General features: G+C 35.8%; 1 protein-coding gene and 1 pseudogene across 2 annotated transcripts in view; one reads left to right on the top strand and one right to left on the bottom strand.

Moving 5' to 3' along the window:
* The window catches only part of LOC118004280 (disks large homolog 1-like), a 1,118,862-nt gene that overhangs the window by 98,587 nt on the left and 999,251 nt on the right, over window positions 1-21,024 (top strand). The window lies entirely within an intron of this gene.
* On the bottom strand, window positions 4,098-5,088 carry LOC118004278 (annotated as a pseudogene).

Below are 21,024 nucleotides of genomic sequence, written 5' to 3'. Positions count from 1 at the left end.
ACTAACAATATGATATGAAGAAGTTAGTACTAGTATAACATAGTATACTACTTTCATCAGAAATGAGCCTGGTGAAGATAGTGCTTTATTAAGTGATGATTTTGTCCACTTTTGACAACAAATAGTAAAATAGGCACTGCATTTAACTTATGTTATCGATAGATATGTTTATATTATCAATAGATAACAAATCGGATTATATTATTTATAGAGATGGTATCCATAGGCACTTAATTATTGATGAAGACAATAAAATATTAGTTTTTAATATCTGAACATATATTCTAGAATAAGAACTCTATGCATTTATTCTTCAGATAATTTCAGCATATATATTTACTTCAAGTAAAATACTTACATAGTGTGTTCTGATATCTTCTATTTACTTTGCTAAGGGAGAGATAAGAACCCTTCAGCCATGTGGCCAAGAAAATAATCTTTGTTCTGCTCCAGGGTGGAGTTCTTTGTTATCTCTGTTTCTCTAATCCCTTCCAGCTTGTCCCACCAGCTATCTTTTGCTTGAGCACTCCTACCATTAGGCTTACCCTCTGCCTGTGTCTTCCACGTCCACAGTGGATGTGGAGAAAGAGCCATTCCTCGATGGCAGTCCAGATTGAAAATGGATCTCCCATTGTGTAACATTGTGATCCTTCTGGAGAAACACCAGGAAGCAGCAGTTGAATATTTTAATTCTGCATGTTGATATGAACAATAAATACTCCATTTTGAAGCTTCAGGTTTTAGAGTGTTTTTGTAAAATCTGTATTTGGCATTTAAATAATCGAATAATTGAATTTCAGGAATGAGACGTTTAGGAGTAACTTTTCAAGATGTGTTTAATTCCTTATATCCCATTCTTGAAAGGTGATCATTCAGGTTCTACTTGATTACTAGCTAAAGGGGATGCTCAGTCTCTGAGGCAGACCATTTTAGTGTTGGATGACTTTAGTGGTTAAATTCTTATAATCTTCTTTCTTAGATAGATGTTATTGAATTCTTGAAGTTAATAACTCCACAACCTATTGGCTTCTTATTGTTCTTAGAATAAAAACAAATTCTGTATTATGGCCTACTAGTAATTTATAGTCTGGCCATGCCTGTATCTTCAGCTTTATGTTATATGATTCTTAACCAGTCAGTTCTAGCCACACTGTTTTTTTTAGTTTTTCTTTTTTTTTATTTGATTCTTTTTTTTTTTTAAGATTTTATTTTTAATTATTTGACAGAGAGACACAGAGAGAGGTGGGAGAGGGAGAAACAGGCTCCCTGCTGAGCAGGGAGCCGGATGTGGGGCTCGATCCCAGGACCCTGGGATCATGACCTGAGCTGAAGGCAGATGCTTAACGACTGAGCCACCCAGGTGCCCCTCTTTATTTGATTCTATAGGGTCTTTCCATGTGCTGTTCTTCAGCCTAGAAGGCTCTCTTCCCAATCTCCTTTCACCTTTCACCAAACTAACCTTTATCTTTAGATTTTAGCAGAATCATTTCAGTTGATTCTTCTATGACCTTCCTGATTAGATTAAATCCTCTTGTTATATACACTCATGGTGCTCTGTACCTCTTCTTTTAGCTTATATCACAATTGTGGTTCTAATTAATCAATGATTAATAGATGAATGGCTTAAAAAATTTTTTTTAAATTTATTTGACAGAGAGAAAGCGAGAGACGGAGCACAAGCAGGGGGAGTGGGAGAGGGAGAAGCAGGCTTCCCCCTGAGCAGGGAGCCCGATGCGGGGCTCAATCCCAGGACCCTGGAATCATGACCTGAGCTGAAGGCAGATGCTTAATGACTAAGCCATCCAGGCACCCCGATGAATGGCTTTTTAACCCATTACCCCAGTGTTTTTGTTCACTATATGCTATTAGTACATACAGCGTCTGCCACATGGCAACTCTGAAGTAAATATTTGTTGAATGAAATGATCATAGGTCTGCCTTTTGGATATGTAGGAAAATTTTACTTCTACATGGTAATGCTTCAAAAATTTTGAGACAGCTAGATTTTTTTTTCTCTCAGAAGAAAAGGTTCCATATATCTTATCTTTAAATTCTCTTTCTATGACAAACGAGAGCTTTCCACATCTTGGTTGCTTGCTCTCCTCTGCATGCATTCAGGTAGTCAATGTGCTTCATACATTGAGGCAGTTAGTTCTGAAAATAATGCTCCCAAATTGTGAGAATGCTTTCAGGTTTTAGAAATTCATGTTAGAATAAGAAATAGCTTTTGTGAGCTAAACTAGTCTCTTGAGTGTGATATTTTAGGCTTTTGGTTCCTTTAGCATGCATTGGTTTAATTTCTATATAAGTTGTCTTTTGAAGAAAAGCTGTAGTTCTTGTTTCTTTCCAGGACTTAGGTGCAGACAGAATTAGGATTCCTCGTACCATGAGTAAAAGAAATCCATCTATGTAAACCATGAAAAATCACTGAAATTTTTTGTGTAAGTGAAACCATAAGCTTCAAAATCAGTGATACAGAGTAAAGATTTCCTGGACAGCATTTCATGATAAAAACCCACTTTTACCCTTCTCGTGTTTTAGGAGGAAGCAAAACAAAAAGTGGGAAAATATGACGATCTTAAATAAACTATATTACTTTTTAAATGTTTCAACATCAACAAAGATAGTTAAGTGTACATATATAAGTAAAGTCAGTTATTGTTAGCCTTCCTCATCTAAATTAATTAACAAGTTAATAAACATTTATTGATTGCTATTTATCAGGTACTAAGCTAGGTATTATTTTTCTGTCTTAGAACAATAGCTTATTTTTCTGATTATAAAAATACAAATTCAAAGTAGAATATTTGGAATATACAGAGATCAAGAAGATATTTACCCTCTACCCAGATATAAATACTGTTAAAACTTTGGTATATTTGTTTTAATTTTTTAATCAACTCAATAAATACTGAGTGTATATTATATTGCTATTTATTATTCTAGAAGCTAGAGATGCATCAGTTCACAAAATAGATGAAATTCTTGTTCTCATGGACCTTATAACTCAGTGAGGAGAGATATAAAACAAATAAAATATTAAATATGTCAGCTTATGCACCATAAAAAAATAAGGCACAATAGGGAGATAAAGAGTGTTATGTAAGGTAGAGAGAAGACATTTCTGTAAAAGTGACATTCCTGCCCAAACCAGGAATTTCTGAGCAAATATCTGGTTCTAGAGTGGATCAGGCAGAGAGAATAGCAAGCGCAAAGGCCCTGAGGTAGGAATATGCATGGCATATTGGAGAAACAGCAAGCATGACAGTATGACTGCAACAGAATGTTTGAGCAGAGGAAGGATGTGATCTGATTTATGTTTTAAAAGACCCACTCTGGATACTCTATGAAGAATAGGCAATGGGGGAAGGTGGTAGAAGTAGGGAGACCAGTTAGGAGACTACTGCAGTAGAACACAAAGAGAATATTAACTTAGACCAAAGAGGTGAGAAGTGGGTAGATGTTGGATATATTGTGATCAGCGGCATTAGGATTTGCTGATGGATCATAAATAGGGGAATAAGAGAAAAAGTGTCAAGTAAAACTATAATTTTTTATCAATCTTTTAAAATTTAACATTTTTTGAAAACAAAAAAGTATATAATTGTAAAGTATAATTAATACCCATAGAGCAAACATCTGTGTAATTCCTGTGCGGATTAAGAAATAGAACACTAACACTATCCCCAAAGCCTCACTTATGTCTTCCCAATTTCTAACTTTTTTCTTAGTCCTAGAAGCATCTGTTATCTTGAGTTTTATGGTTGTCATTTTTTTTTGCCTTTTCTTTAAAGCTTTATCACTTCTGTATGCATCCCTAAATATATAGTTTAGTTAGCTTGCTTATGAACATTATATGAATTGAAAAAAATTATGTATTCTTTTGGGTCTTTATTCTTTTTTTTTTCAGCAAAATAATTTTATTTTCTAACACACGGTAAACATATACATCCAACATGCACTCGTCTTGCACATTTATTCACAAATGGTGACTTCCAAATTACAACTGCTTTGATATTGAAACATGTACTAACAGTTATCTTAGTTGAGATATGAAAAATGCTTTTAGATGCATAACATTCTGAATATATTGGTCGCAGCAGAATTTGCTTTAGTTAGATTAGTTCTATGAATTTAAAGCTTTGAAAAGCTACTACTTTTGCATCTAATACTCCAGATGAATAAGATGCAGCAATATCAGCTTGTATTCCGCAGAATATTCATTTTTCTGGTGATGGAACCACTTATCCACATCTCTTGGTACTGTGCAGGCAGATTCGCATGGTGGTGGTAAAGCATCCACAATAGCTTTGGCAGCATCGGGATCACACTTGAAGGGGCTCTCAGACACTGTAGTATTCATGCAACTGAGTCCCTTTCGATCGGTTTTCTTTGTCACTAATGCTCTCCAATGGTCATGAGTGCTTTTAATAGTATCAATTGCAAAGTCCTTATCTTTAAATTCTGCATTGAAAGCAAACTGGTTTTCTGGTTTCCATCAGGAACCTTGTACCTTCTAAACCAGTCCACAGTAGCTTCCAGGTAGCCAGGTTTCAGCTGCTTGACATCATTAATATCATTGTAATTGGCTGCATCAGGATCATCCACATTAATGGCAATGACTTTCCACTCAGTTTCCCCTTCATTGATCATAGCCAGTATGCCCAGAACTTTCACCCTAATTATTTCACCTCTTGCACATACCTTACTTCCAATTTCACACACATCAATGGGGTCATTGTCACCACAACAGCCAGTGTGTTTGTCATTGTGTCCTGGGTCTTCCCAAGTCTGGGGGATGGCAGCATAGTTCCAGATATATCCTTTATAAGGGAACAAATTTGCAACGTTATGGAGTTTTCCTTTTTTCACATCTTGTTTAATTGGGTTTAAAGGATCCTTTGTAGCTATCTCCATTTTTGCATTAGACCAGCGTGGTACTTCAAATACCATGTGGAACACATCCTTATCTGCATAAATTGGAACATCATGAAATGGAGATATATATTGTCCTTTTTCATTTTTGAGGAAGACTCAGTACTGGAGGGTGAAGGGCGCGGTGCGTTTCTCGCTGCTGAAGCTGTTCATGGTGCCCATGACTAGCCACTGCTGCCGCCGCCGCCACCGCCACAGAGCCACTCTAGGGTCTTTATTCTTTCATACAGGATTGTTTGTGAGATTCAGCTATGTCGTAGGGAATAGTTAATAGTTAATTTGTTTATTTTTATTGCTGTATTGTATTCTGTAGTATGATTATGCCATAATGTATCCACTCTTCAGCTGATAAACAACTAAGAAAATTTTTGTATGTGTATCCTGTTGCACATGGGTTTTTATAGGGTATATTTCTTTTTTTTTTAAAAAAGGTTTTATTTATTCATTCATGAGAGACACAGAGAGAGAGAGAGGCAGAGGCAGAGGGAGAAGCAGGCTCCCCAAGGAGCAGGGAGCCCGATGTGGGACTGGATCCCAGGACCCCGGGATCATGACCTGAGCCAAAGGCAGACGCCCAACCATATAGGGTATATTTCTAAAAGACAAATTGCTGATTTCAGAGAATGTGATTCTTCATTTAAGTAGGTATTGCTGAAGTGTTTCCAAAATGTACGATTTTAGACTTCTGCAACAGTGGTGATTTCACATTGTTCCATATTTTTGCCCAAACTTATATTATTAGTACTTTTGTCAGTCTAGTGGATAGGCATTGGCTCATTGTGGTTTTAATTTGCATTGCTTTAATTACTAATGAAGTTAAAAATCGATTTGTATGTTTTTTGGCCATATATATATATATATATATATATATATATATATGGTAAAGTGCCTGTTCAAGCTTTTTGACCATTTTTCTACTAGGCTGCCTTTTCTTATTGATTTGTGGGAGTTGGTTATTAAATCTGTGAATAAGTTCTTTTTTGTTATTTATACATAATATAGGTATCCTATTTTATGGAATTTTTTTCGTTATTTTTATGGTATCACTTTTACTTTGTGGTTGGTACTTTTTGTGTCTAGGTTTAAAAAAATCTTCCACAACCTGAGGTTATGAATATATTCTCCTGTATTTCTTTGAGAGTTTCATAATTTTGTCTTCTACATTTAGCCTTAACTTTCTCTAAGCTCAGACTCTTTAATGGTTTAGTTTGCAAATGTGCTTCTGAAATCCTTAATTTATCATTTTTATGAGGTTCATTAATCTTTGGACCCTCTAAAGATAAATCACATTGAAGATATTTTCCAGGAGTATTTTGTAAGCTTATATAATATAGAAAAAGTATGTCAGCAGCCTAATGTAGGACACCGCCTGATTTTTAAGATAAAAAACCCTTCAAATTCAAACACTGCTTTTTTTTTTTTCTTCTTGTTTACATATGCTTTTTTACTTAAAGCAATGAAGTGGATGAGATAAAAATTGTGGTTCAGATTTTCCTGGTACTCACATCAACCTAGGTTTTAGGCTGCAAATTTATGACATAACTAAACAGAGTAAGTGATTTTGCTCAGAAAATTATTGAGTATCTCCTTTCCCCCTTATTCAGAGTATGTATAATTTACCAAAAAATCAATAAATGTTATAAAGGAAAATAAAGCAGGGTAAGATAAAAAGGAATGATAGGGATACTTTAGATGAAGTAAAGAGGGTCTCTCTGAGGAAGTGACATTTAAGCAGAAACTGAATGAAATGAGGACTAAGGCCCAAGAAGAGAATTGTGAAGAGAATTCCAAGCAGAGAGAGCAACAACTTCAAATGCTGTAAGATGGAAATGAGCAAAGATGAGGTGTACCTGAAAAGTTTTCAAAGCCAGTTCTAAATCTGCTGGTTTTAATCCACTGTGATGCACCTTATATACTGCCACCATATAATTTTTTCAAGTACTTTTACCAGCTCATCAGTAGCTTGTTCATAAACCTCCTGTTTACTAGTTGTTTCTGGTTATTTATTGATACATTTATTTATATTGGCCTGTCAGTGTGACTTAGGAAAATCATTAACCATAGTTAATTAAATTAATGCCTGTTTTTTGTTGACCTTGTGGGATGACACTTAGAATTGTGTCCTTGAGAAGCCACTCCATCAAAAGTCAATTTGGAATATCTGACCTTGTGACTTTTAATTTGGGGCACATATTTGGAATCGGAGTTTGTTTTTTCTTTCTGTATCTTAACAATATGGTGTGTTTCTCCCTCTCAGCAGTTGTTGAACCACTTATTGTACCTCAGGTCCAACTGCAAGAAAATGACTATTTATCTTTATGAGGTACCTCCCCAGGGCCACTCAGTGACTTTTAGTATGCCTTGTAGTCTATATTTTAAGCCAGATCATCTCAAACATATCCTCCAATTTTGGTGAAAATGTATCTTGCTACTTTTATATAACATGGAAAAAAAGCAAAGAGGAACTTAAATTTATTTATGTGTATTTATTTTCTATACTTTTCCAAAAGGAATTTGAGATGATGAAAAGCGAAACAAAAATTTAAAATATAAATAGAATATCAATATTAAAGGAAAATGGGAATACAAAAAAGAAAAATTTTATTTTATTTTTTATTTAAAAAAATTTTTTTATTTAAATTCAGTTTAGTTAACATATAGTGTATTATTAGTTACCGAGGTAGAATTTAGTGATTCATCAGTTACATCAACACCTACTGCTCATCACATCAAGTGCCCATCCTTAATGCCCATCACCCTGTTACCCTATCTCCCTCCCCACCACCTCCCCTTCAGCAACCCTCAGTTTGTTTCCTTTGGTTAAGAGTCTCTTGTATTTGCTTCCCTGTTTTTATCTTATTTTATATTTTCTTCCTTTCCCCTATGTTCATCTGTTTTCAAAACAAATTTTAAAAGTATAAATGGAATATCAATGGTAAAGGAAAAGGAGAATACAAATAAACATGTGTGGGGGGTACTTTAGTCATGATTTCCCATATTGAATATGAAGATCTGTAGTGTAGTATGTTTAGAACACCACAGTATGTCTTCATCCATTTGGATGGTTCATTTTCAGTAATTATAAATTGGAATAATAAAAAAATAAATAGCTTAACCAACATCAATATCAGTTTTTGTCTTAATTTCTATTCTATTGATCAGACTCTGTTCTGTCTATATCAGACTACTGATACAGGCACCATTTACTGAACACCTACTTACTGTGTGCCAGACATCAAATAGAAACACAAACCTTTTGAAAATATGATTGAGTAGGAATTTTACAAATGAGGAAACTGAAGTTCAGAGGATTTCACAAATGGAAAAAGTGAGGTTGAGATATGTTAATGACTTGCTAAGACCACACAGTGAGGAAGAGTCAGGATTGCAGTGCAGATCTGAGAAAATTTAGTCTCCTACTTACACTATCCATTTTGCCTCTTTCAGAGAAGTTTTACTTAAATGTGCACATAGCATTTTTTTTACCTGTGTTCAGTATAGTTTAAAAGTACTTAAACATGACATTTAGTTTTTATTTCTATGTGCAGTTAAAAAAACTCTAAAGACTCCAGAATAACGTCTTTTTATTTAGTTGTCATTACCATTTATAGGGCACTTGTTTTCTAATCAACTTATGTGTGTTCTTGGTAAAAGTACTCATTCCTCTGGGCCTCATTATGAATTTATATTTTTGAACGTTTTAGTGGCAAAGCAGTTAACATTTGGGGATTTTTTGTTCATTGGTTTAAAAATACTTAAGTGTGTGTTATTTATGGTCTCATTACACATGTGTATCCATAAATAAGATATTTTATTTTGCATATTTCAAGCTATATTTAATGTTATTACATTGCATTTGCCTTGCCATAATTTGCCTTTTTCATTTCATATTATGTCTATGAGATTTCTCCTTATGCATAGCCGTAGCTCCTTTTCATCGATTTTTTTTCCCTATGCTTCATAGTATTTCATTATAAGAGCATTACAAAACTTTCTTTTCCATAGTCTATTGATGAATATCTAGGATGTTTCTTTTGTTTGTTTGTTTATTGTGACTAGAACCTTCTCATACATGCTTTGAGATATATTTGCCTGTGTTTCTCTAAACTAAACACATAGATGTGGAATTACTAGATTATAGTGTCTATCTTACTTTGTGAAATGATAACCCAGTAGGTTAGTTAACATAACCTCATGTAATTACCACGTTTTTGCTGTTGGTGTTATAGTGAGAACATTTAAGATCTACTTTCTCTTAGCAACTTTCACATATACAATATAGTGTTATTAACTATAGTCACCATGTTGCACATTAGATCTGCAGAATTACTCCTCTTGTAACTGGAAGGTTGTACTCTTTGACCAACAACTCTTCCTGCATTCCCCAGCCCATGGCAACCATCAATTTACTCTCTCTGTTAATATGAGTTCAGTTTATTTTAGATTCCACATTTAGATGAAATCATATACCATTTGTCTTTCTTTGTCTCACTTATTTCACTTAGAGTAATGTCCTCAAAGTCCATTCATGTTGTTACAAATGGCAGGATTTCCTTCTTTTTTTTCTTAATGGCTAAATAGTATTCTAGTGTGTGTGTGTGTATACATACCATATTTTCTTTTCTTTTTTCTTTTTGCCTTTATTAAATGACAACATACAGCAACTAGATTCCTCCTGAACCCCAGCCATTTTATGTTATCTGAACATCCTTGACCTGGAGGATTGGGACAGTACATGACAGAAACATTAGACTCATATACTCCTCCTTTCTTTCTTTTTTTTTTTAAAGATTTTATTTATTTATTTGACAGAGAGAGACAGAGTGAGAGAGGGAACACAAGCAGGGGGAGTGGGAGAGGGAGAAGCAGGCTTCCGCCGAACAGGGAGCCCGATGCGGGGCTCGATCCCACGACCCTGGGATCATGAGCTGAGTTGAAGGCAGATGCTTAAGGACTGAGCCACCCAGGCGCCCCTATACTCCTCCTTTCTGATGTGGGGGATTTTAAGGACTAGATGGTCAGGATGATCCCTTCAAATGGAGTAAGTCCTTCAATTGATTAACCCTATTATGAGATAGATTTTTTTTTAGTTGATTAATATTCAAGTCCATGGCAGACAAATCTAAAAAATAGAGTTGACGAAGAGCAGGAAGGGAATGTGGCTCTGGAAGACTGCTATCAATGTTGGAGAACCACTGTTAGTGTATAAGACAAGAATAATGAAATCCAAGGAGTTCCATAATATTTACTTAGAGATGAAAACCAAAGTCTACATGTGGCATGGGTCCAGTATCTCTATCCTTTGGAATCAGAGAGGGAATTAAATAACTCTGGATGCTGTGGGCTAATTAACATATAAAACTCAATACTTTTGGTTTTTCTTATCCATAAGATATCTATATTTGTGTGTTTTTTATTAACAACTATAGTCATAGTCTTCTTACTTTTGACCATGGGAGAGGAGGTGAGTCCTCTGCATTTCTTGTAGAGGGCACTGCATATTTGTTGGAGTGGAGATCACACTAGGTGAAGGTTTGGGGCTTCATGAAAGGTGAGACTGGAAATTGTGCACAGGACTGGAATCTTCATGGCTCCTTTCTCCATCCTCAGTTTTGCCTCCTTAGTGCTTGAACTGCACATGCAGGCTCTCCTAGTCCGAAGCCCCCATGTCCTCAGTACATCTGGAGGGAATGAGGTTCGGATTCTCATCCAGAGCTGCAGGCAGGACCCATGTTTTCTTTATTCATTTATCCAACAGTGGATACTTAGGTTGTTTTCACGTCTTGGCTATTGCAATGATCATGGGGATGCAGGTATCTCTTCAAGATAGTGACTTCCTTTCCTTCAGATAAATATCTAGTAGTGGGATTACTGGATCATATAGTACTGCTTTTAATTTTTTGAGGAACCGCCATACTATTTTCTGTAGAGACCGTAGCAATTTACATTCCTACCAAGAGTATAAAAGGGTTTCTTTCTCTCTTCCCTTTTCTTCTTGTCTTTTTGATAATAGCTATGCTATCAAATGTGAGATGATACCTCATTGTGGTTTTGATGTACATTTCCCTAATGATTAATGACGTTAAACACTTTTTCATGCACTTTTAACCATTTATATGTCTTTTTTTTTTTTTGAAAAATGTCTATTCAGGTCATTTGCTTGTTTTTAATTGGATCATTTGTGGGTTTTTCTTTTCTTCTTTTTTTCCCCCACTCTTCTTTTTTATATATATATATATATTTTTTTGCTCTTGAGTTGTCGGAGTTTCTTAAATATTTTGTATAGGACCCTATAGCAGATATATGGCTTGCAATGATCTTCCTCCATCCTATAGTTTGCTTTTTTATTTTGTTGATTATTTCTTTCGCTATGCAGAAGCCTTTCAGTTTGATTTAGTTCCACATGTTGGCTTTTGCTTTCATTGCTTGTATTCTTGGTGTCTTTCCAAAAAAAATGTTGCCGAGTCCATGTCAAGAGCTTTATTCCTGTGTTTTCTTTTAGGAGTTTTATTGTTTCAGGTCCTACATTCAGACCTTCCTTAATATATTTTGAGTTAATTTTTGTGAGTGATGTAAGATAATGAAAAGAAATTTTTTTTTGGATATGAATATCTAGTTTTTCAAATACTATGTATTAAAGAAACTATCCTTTCTGTAATGAATATTCTTGGCTCCCTTATCAAATATTAGTTGACCATATATGCATGGGTTTATTTCAGTGCTCTCAATTATATTCCATTGGTCTGTTTTTATGGTCGGTACTGTTTTGATTACTACAGATTTATAATACAATTTGATATCAGGAAGTGTGATGACTCCACCTTTATTCTTTCCCAAGATTGCTTTGGCTATTCAGGATCTTTTGTGGTTCCATACAAATTTTAGTATTTTTTTTTTAAATTTCTGTGAAAAAATGCCATTGGAAATTTGATAGGGATTGCATTGAATCCATAGATGGTTTTGGGTAATATAGACATTTTAACAATATTAATTCTTAAATCCATGAACCTGGGATAGCTTTCCATTTTTTTGCATCTTCTTCGACTTCTTTTATTAATGTCTTATAGTTTTCAGTGTACAGGTCTTTCACCTCCTTGGTTAAAGTTATTCATAAGGGGCGCCTGGGTGGCTCAGTTGGTTAGGCGACTGCCTTCGGCTCAGGTCATGATCCTGGAGTCCCGGGATTGAGTCCTGCATCGGGCTCCCTGCTCGGCAGGGAGTCTGCTTTGCCCTCTGACCCTATCCCCTCTCATGTGTTCTCATCTCATTCTCTCTCTCTCAAATAAATAAATAAATAAATAATCTTTAAAAAAATATATTCATAAGTATTTTATTCCTTTTTCATAAGATTGTATTTATTTATTTGACAGAGAGAGAGAGCGCAAGCAAGGGGAGCAGCAGGCAGAGGGAAAAGCAGGGTCCCCACTGAGCAAGTTGCCCAATGAAGGGCTCAATCCTAGGACCCTGGGATCATGACCTGAGCGGAAAGCAGATGCTTAACTGACTGAGCCACCCAGGGTCCCCAGTATTTTATTCTTTCTGATGCAATTGTAAATTATATTGTATTCTTTATAGTAGTCCCCCCTTATTTATGGGGATACATTCCAAATCCCCAGTGGATGCCTGAAACCATGGATAGTACCAAATCTCTATATATTTTATTTTTTTCCTATGTATACATACCCATGATAAAGTTTAACTTATAAATTAGACAGAGTAAGAATTATAACAATAACTAATAATAAAATAGAACAATTATAACAATATATTGTAATAAAAGTGTGAATGTGGTATCTCTCACTCCCTTTATTTTCAAAATATACTATACTCATTATTCTTGTGATAGTATGTGTTGATAACATATTTACATGATGAAATGAGGTGGATGATGTAGGCATTGTGAGGTAGCACTAAGCTACTATTGACCTGTTGATAAGTCTAAAGGAGAATCCTCTGCTTCTGGATTGTGGTTGACTGTGGCTAAGTGAAACGGGGAAAAGCAAAATTGTGTATAAGGTGGGACTGCTGTATTTCTTTTTCAGATTGTTCATAGTGTATAGAAACAACTGATTTTTGTATATTCACTTTGTATCCCTGTGACTTTACTGGATTCATTTATTAGTTCTAACATTTTAGTAGAGTCTTGAGACTTCTATATATAAGATTATGCTATCTTCAAAAAAAAACCCACAGTTTTACTCCTTCCTTTCCAATTTGGATGCCTTTTATTTCTTTTTCTTCCTTAATTGCTCTGGCTCGGAGTTCCAGTATTATGTTGAATAGGAGTGGTGAGAGTAGGCACCCTTATCTTATTCCTCATCTTAGGGGGATAAGGAACATTTTATCATTGATTATTATGTTAGTATGTGTTTGTTGTATATGGCCCTTATTATGTTGTGATATGTTCTTTCTATATCTAGTTTGTTGAGAATTTTTAGTCTGAAAGGATGTTGAATTTTGTTGAATGCCTTTCTGTGTCTATTGAGATGTACGATTTTTATCTTTTATTAATATAGCTTATCACATTGATTGTTTTGCATATATTGAAACATCCTTGCATCCCAGAGATAAGTTCCACTTGATCATGGTATATAATCTTTTTAATATATTGTTGAAGTTTGTTTGCTAATATTTTGTTCAAGATTTTTACAGCTATATTCATCAGGGATATTGCCTTGTAATTTTCTTTTCTTGTGGTATTCTTGTCTGATTTTGGTATCAGGGTAATCCTGGTTTTGTAAAATGAGTTTGAGAGTAATACTTTCTTTTCAATTTTTTGGAAGACTCTGAGAAGGAATGGCTTAATTCTTCTTTAAACATTTGGTAGGATTCCCCAGTGAAACCATCAGGTCCTGGGCTTTTCTTTGTTGGAAAGTTTTTGATTACTGATTCATTCTCCTTACTAGTAATTGATCTGTTCAGTTTTATGAATCAGTCTTCATGATTCAGTCTTGGTAGGTTGTGTGTTTCTAGGAATTTTTTCCATTTCTTCCGGATTATCTAATTTGTTGGTGTATAATTGTTGATAGTAGCCTCTTGTGATTCTTTGTATTTCTGTGGTATCAATTCTAATGTCTCCTCTTTATAATTTTAATTTTTGGGCACTTTTTTTAGCTTGGGAAGTTTGGCTAAAGGTTCGTCAATTGTGTTTATCTTTTTAAAAGATAAATTTGTAATGTTAATCTTTTCTATTGTTTTTCTACTGATTTCATTTATATCTATTCTGATCTTTGCTATTTCCTTCCTTCTGCTAACTTTGGGGCCTAGTTTGTTTTTTTCTATTTCCATATGGCATAAATTTAGGTTTCTTATTTGACATCTCTTTTGTTGCTTAATGTAGGCATTTATTAATATGAATTTACCTTTTAGAATTGCTTTTCCTGCATCCTGTAAGTCTTGGTATGTTGTGTTTCTGTTTTTGTTTGTTACAAGATATTTTTATTTTATTTTATTATGTTATGTTAGTCACCATACAGTACAAAATTAGTTTTTGATGTAGTGTTCCATGATTCATTGTTTGTGTATAATACCCAGTGCTCCATGCAATATGTGCCCTCCTTAATACCCATCACTGGGCTAACCCATCCCCCACCCCCCTCCCCTCTAAAACCCTCAGTTTGTTTCTCAGGGTCCACAGTCTCTCATGGTTCGTCTCCCCCTCTGATCCTCCCCCTTCATTTTTCCCTTCCTTCTCCTAATGTCCTCCATGCTATTCCTTATGTTCCACAAATAAGTGAAATCATATGATAGTTGACTTTCTCTGCTTGACTCATTTCCCTTAGCATAATCTCCTCCAGTCCCATTGATTTGATGCAAAAGTTGGGTATTCATCCTTTCTGATGGCTGAGTAATATTCCATTGTATAGATGGATTGTATCTTCTTTTTTTTTTTTTAATTTTATTGTTATGTTAGTCACCATACAATACATCATTGGTTTTTGATGTGGTGATCCACGATCCATTGTTTTCGTATAACACCCTGTGCTCCATGCAGTACATGCCCTCCTTAATACCCATCACTGGGCTAACCAATCCCCCCTCCCCCCTCCCCTCTAAAACTCTGTTTGTTTCTCAGAGTCCATAGTCTCTCATGGTTCATCTCTCCCTCCAATTCCCCACCCCCCCATTTTTCCCTTCCTTCTCCTAATGTCCTCCATGCTATTCCTTATGTTCCACAAATAAGTGAAACCATATGATAATTGACTTTCTCTGCTTGACTTATTTCCCTTAGCATAATCTCCTCCAGTCCCATCTATGTTGATGTAAAAGTTGGGTATTCATCCTTTCTGATGGCTAGGTAATATTCCATTGTATGTATGGACCACATCTTTATCCATTCATCTGTTGAAGGGCATCTTGGCTCTTTCCACAGTTTGGCTATTGTGGACATTGCTGCTATGAACATTGAGGTGCATATGGCCCTTCTTTCACTACATCTGTGTCTTTGGGGTAAATACCCAGGAGTGCAATTCCTGGGTCATAGGGTAGCTCTATTTGTAAACTTTTGAGGCACCTCCACACTGTTTTCCAAAGTGGTTGTACCAACTTGCATTCCCACCAACAGTGTAAGAGGGTTCCCCTTTCTCCACAACCTCTCCAACATTTGTTGTTTCTTTCCCTGTCCATTTTTGCCATTCTAAGTGGTGTAAGGTGGTATCTCAATGTGGTTTTGATTTGGATTTCCCTGATGGCTAATGGTGATGAACATTTTTTCATGTGTCTGTTAGCCATTTGTATGTCTTCTTCAGAGAAGTGTCTTTTCATATCTTCTGCCCACTTTTTGACTTGATTATTTGTTTTTTGGGTGTTGAGTTTGAGAAGTTCTTTATAGATCTTGGATACCAGCCCTTTATCTGTAGTGTCATTTGCAAATATCTTCTCCCATTCTGTGGGTTGCCTCTTTGTTTTGTTGACTGTTTCCTTTGCTGTGCAGAAGCTTTTTATCTTGATGAAGTCCCAGAAGTTCATTTTTGCTTTTGTTTCGCTAGCTTTTGGAGATGTATCTTGAAAGAAGTTGCTGTTGGGCCACATCTTCTTTATCCATTTGTCTGTTGAAGGGCATCTCGGCTCTTTTCACAGTTTGGCTATTGCGGACATTGCTGCTATGAATATTGGGGTGCATATGGCCCTTCTTTTCACTACTTCTGTGTCTTTGGGGTAAATACCCAGTAGTGTAATTACTGGGTCATAGGGTAGCTCCATTTTTAATTTTTTTGAGGCACCTTCACACTGTTTTCCAAAGTGGCTGTACCAACTTGCATTCCCACCAACAGTGTAAGAACGTTCCCTTTTCTCCCCTTCTGTTTATCTTCTGATATCTGCCTGCGGACTCATGGATCCCTACTTCATACCTCGAAACCAGCCACCTGCGATATTCTGTTTGTAGAGATCCAGATGTATCTTCTTACATCTCAGGCTGATTTCGGGAGTGTTCAGAGTGGTCTGGTAGATATCCAGCTCAATTCAGGGGACCGGTTGGAATAGGGTCCCCTACTCCTCTGCCATCTTTGCCCATCCCCCTGTTTCAAGATATTTTTGATTTCCCTTTTGATTTTTTCTTTGACACTTTGGTTGTTCAGGAGTATGTTGTTTAATTTCTACATATTTATGAATATTCCAATTTTCCTCCTGTTATTGATTTCTAGTTTCATACCATTGTGGTTAGAAAGGTGATTGGTATGGTTTCATGCTTTTACAATTTGCTAAGACTTGTTTTGTGTTTTAACATATAACCTATTCCGGAGAATATTTTGTGTGTGCTTGAGAAGAATGTGTACTCCACTGCTGTTGGATGGAGTGTTCTGTATATGCCTGTTAGGTCCATTTGGTTTAAAGTATAGTTCATGTACAATGTTTCCTTATTAATTTATATCTGGGCAATCTATCCTGTGTTGTCCTTTACTATTATTGTATTGTTGTCTATTTTTCCCTTCAGATCTGTCAGTATTTAAAAAAAAATGTAGGTGCTCTTATATTGGGTGTATATATATTTACAATTGTACTGTCTTGATGAATTCACCCCTTTATCATTATATAATGACCCTTTTTGTCTCTTGTTACAGTTTTTTTAAGTTTAGTTACAGTTTAAGTTTAATTAATTAATTAATTTTTAAGATTTTATTATATTTTGGTCAGAGAAAGAGAGAGAGAGCATAAGCAGGGGAAGAGGGGAGAAGCAGGCGCCCTGCTGAGCAGGGAGCCCAATGTGAAACTCGATTCTAGGACCCTGAGATTATGATCTGACCTGAAGGCAGATGCTAACTGACTGAGCCACCCAGACATCCCTCTTGTTACATTTTTTTTTTTTTTTTTACTAAAAGTCAATTCAAACAAAACAGTTTGAATTAAGTATAGCTACCCCTGCTCTATTTTGGTTTCCATTTGTATGGGTATATATTTTTAGTCTTCACTTTTAGTCTGTATATGTCCTTAAAGGTGAAAAGGATCTCTGATAGGAAGTAGTAGTTGGGTCTTTTTAAAAATTGTTAATGCATTCAGTTACTCTGCCTTTTGTGGAGAATTTAGTCCATTTAAATTTAAATTAATTACTGATAGGGAAGGACCTACTAATGCAATCATATTGTTTTCTGGCTCTTTTGTGATTCCTTTGTTTTTTTCTTCCTCTTTTGCTGTCTTTGTGAATTGATGATATTCTCTAATGGTATGCTTTGATTCACTTTTCTTTACTTTGTGTATATTTACAGTAAGTTTTTTTCTTTGTAATTACCATGAAACTGACAGAAAACCTCTTATAGATATAACAGTCTATTTTAAGCTAATAATAACTTAACTTCAATTGCATGTAAAAACTCTGTTCATTTACAGCCATGCTTATTTTCCATGATGTCAGAGTTTGTCTTTTTATATTATGTATCCATTAACAAATTATTATATATAGTTATTTTTAGTGCTTCAGTCCTTTAACTCTTATACTAGGGTTAAGAGATTAATACACAACCATACTACAGCATTGGAATATTTTGAATGTGGCCATATACTTAGTTTCACCAGTGTGTTTTATATTTTCATTTTCTTTTCATGCTACTAATTAGCATCTTATCATTTCAGCTTGCAGAAATTTCAATATTTCATATAAGGTGGGTCTAGTGGTGATGAACTCCTTCTGCTTTCGTTTGTTTGGAAAAACCTCTTATTTTACCTTTATTTCTTTAATTATTATTATTATTATTATGTTATGTTAATCACCATATATTACATCATTAGTTCTTGACGTAGTGTTCCATGATTCATTGTTTGCATATAACATCCAGTGCTCCATGCAGAATATGCCCGATTTAATACCCATCACCAGGCTAACCCATTCCCCCCAGCCTAGAACCCTCAGTTTGTTTCTCAGAGTCCATAGTCTCTCATGGTTTGTCTCCCCCTCTGAATTCCCCCCTTTATTTTTCCCTTCCTACTATCTTCTTCTTTTTCTTAACATATAATGTATTATTTGCTTTAGCGGTACAGGTCTGTGATTCAACACTCTTACACAATTCACAGCGCTCACCATAGCACATACCCTCCCCAATGTCTATCACCCAGTCACCCCATCCCTCCCAACCCCCACTACTCCAGCAACCTCAGTTTGTTTCCTGAGATTAAGAATTCCTCATATCACTGAGGACATATGATACATGTCTTTCTCTGATTGGCTTATTTCGCTCAGCATAAAACCCTCCAGTTCCATCCACGTCATTGCATATGGCAAGATTTCATTCCTTTTGATGGCTGCATAATATTCCCTAGTATATATATACCACATCTTCTTTATCCATTCTTCTGTCAATGAACATCTGGCTCTTTCCATAGTTTGGCTATTGTGGACATTGCTGCTATAAACATTGGGGTCCACATACCCCTTTGGATCCCTCCATTTGTATCTTTGGGGTAAATACCCACTAGTGCAATTGCTGGATCATGATAGCTCTATTTCCAACTTTTTGAGAACCTCCATACAGTTTTCCTGAGTGGCTGCACCAGCTTGCATTGCCACCAACAGTGTAGGAGGGTTCCCCTTTCTCCGCATCCCTGCCAACGTCTGTTGTTTCCTGACTTGTTAATTTTAGCCATTCTGACTGCTGTGAGGTGGTATCTCATTGAGGTTTTGATTTGGGTTTCCCTGATGCCGAGTGATGTTGGGCACTTTTTCATGTGTCTGTTGGCCATTTGGATGTCTTCTTTGGAAAAATGTCTGTTCATGTCTTCTGCCCATTTCTTGATTGGATCATTTGTTCTTTGGGTGCTGAGTTTAATAAGTTCTTTATAGATTTTGGATACTAGCCCTTTATCTGATATGTCATTTGCAAATATCTTCTCCCATTCTGTTGGTTGTCTTTTGGTTTTGTTGACTTTTCCCTTTCCTTTGCAATAGCTTTTTATCTTGATGAAGTTTGGCGATGTTTCTAGGAAGAAGTTGCTGCGGCTGAGGTAGAAGAGGTTGCTGCCTGTGTTCTTCTTTAGGATGTTGATGGACTCTGGTCTCACAACGTGGTCTTTCAACCATTTGGAGTCTATTTTTGTTTGTGGTGTAAGGAAATGGTCCAGTTTCATTCTTCTGCATGTGGCTGTCCAATTTTCCCAACACCATTTGTTGAAGAGACTGTCTTTGTTCCATTGGACATTCTTTCCTGCTTTGTCGAAGATTAGTTGACCATAGAGTTGAGGGTCCATTTCTGGGCTCTCTATCCTGTTCCATTGATCTATGTGTCTGTTTTTGTGCCAGTACCATACTGTCTTGATGATGACAGCTTTGTAATAGAGCTTGAAGTCCAGAATTGTGATGCCGCCAGCTTTGCTTTTCTTTTTCAATATTCCTCTGGCTATGCGGGGTCTTTTCTGGTTCCATACAAATTTGAGGATTATTTGTTCCATTTCTTTGAAAAAAGTGGATGGTATTTTGATGGGGATTGCATTGAATGTGTCGATTGCTCTAGGTAGCATTGACATCTTCACAATATTTGTTCTTCCAATCCATGAGCATGGGACATTTTTCCATTTCTTTGTGTCTTCCTCAATTTCTTTCATGAGTATTTTATTGTTTTCTGAGTATAGATCCTTTCTCTCTTTGGTTAGATTTATTCCTAGGTATCTTATGGTTTTGGGTGCAATTGTAAATGGGATGGACTCCTTTATTTCTCTTTCTTCTGTCTTGTTGTTGGTGTATAGGAAAGCCACTGACTTCTGTGCATTGATTTTATATCCTGCCACTTTACTGAATTCCTGTATGAGTTCTAGCAGTTTTGGGGTGGAGTCTTTTGGGTTTTGCATATAAAGTATCGTATCATCTGCAAAGAGTGAGAGTTTGACTTCTTCTTTGCCAATTTGGATGCCTTTGATTTCTTTTTGTTGTCTGATTGCTGTGGCTAGGACTTCCAGTACTATGTTGAATAGCAGTGGTGATAGTGGACATCCCTGCCACGTTCCTGACCTTAGGGGGAAAGCTCTCAGTTTTTCCCCATTGAGAATAATATTTGGTGTAGGTTTTTCATAGATGGCTTTTATGATATTGAGGTATGTACCCTCGATCCCTATACTCTGAAGAGTTTTGATCAAGAAAGGATGCTGTACTTTGTCAAAAGCTTTTTCTGCATCTATTGAGAGGATCATATGATTCTTGTTCTTTCTTTTGTTAATGTATTGTATCACATTGATTGATTTGCGGATGTTGAACCAACCTTGCAGCCCAGGGATAAATCACACTTGGTCATGGTGAATAATCCTTTTAATGTACTATTGGATCCTATTGGCTAGTATTTTGGTGAGAATTTTTGCATCCATGTTCATCAGGGATATTGGTCTGTAATTCTCCTTTTTGATGGGGTCTTTGTCTGGTTTTGGGATCAAGGTAATGCTGGCCTCATAAAATGAGTTTGGAAGTTTTCCTTCCGTTTCTATTTTTTGGAACAGTTTGAGAAGAATAGGTATTAATACTTCTTGAAATGTTTGGTAGAATTCCCCTGGGAAGCCATCTGGCCCTGGGCTTTTGTTTTTGGGATGATTTTTGATGACTTCTTCAATTTTCTTAGTGGTTATAGGTCTGTTCAGGTTTTCTATTTCATCTTGGTTCAGTTTGGGTAGTTGATA

This window comes from Mirounga leonina, unplaced genomic scaffold, assembly GCF_011800145.1.
Source record: "Mirounga leonina isolate KUSES-001 unplaced genomic scaffold, KU_Mleo_1.0 Mir_92, whole genome shotgun sequence".
NCBI lineage: Eukaryota > Metazoa > Chordata > Mammalia > Carnivora > Phocidae > Mirounga > Mirounga leonina.
Note: the sequence above shows the minus strand (reverse complement) of the source record. Positions and strands in the feature narration are given on the sequence as shown.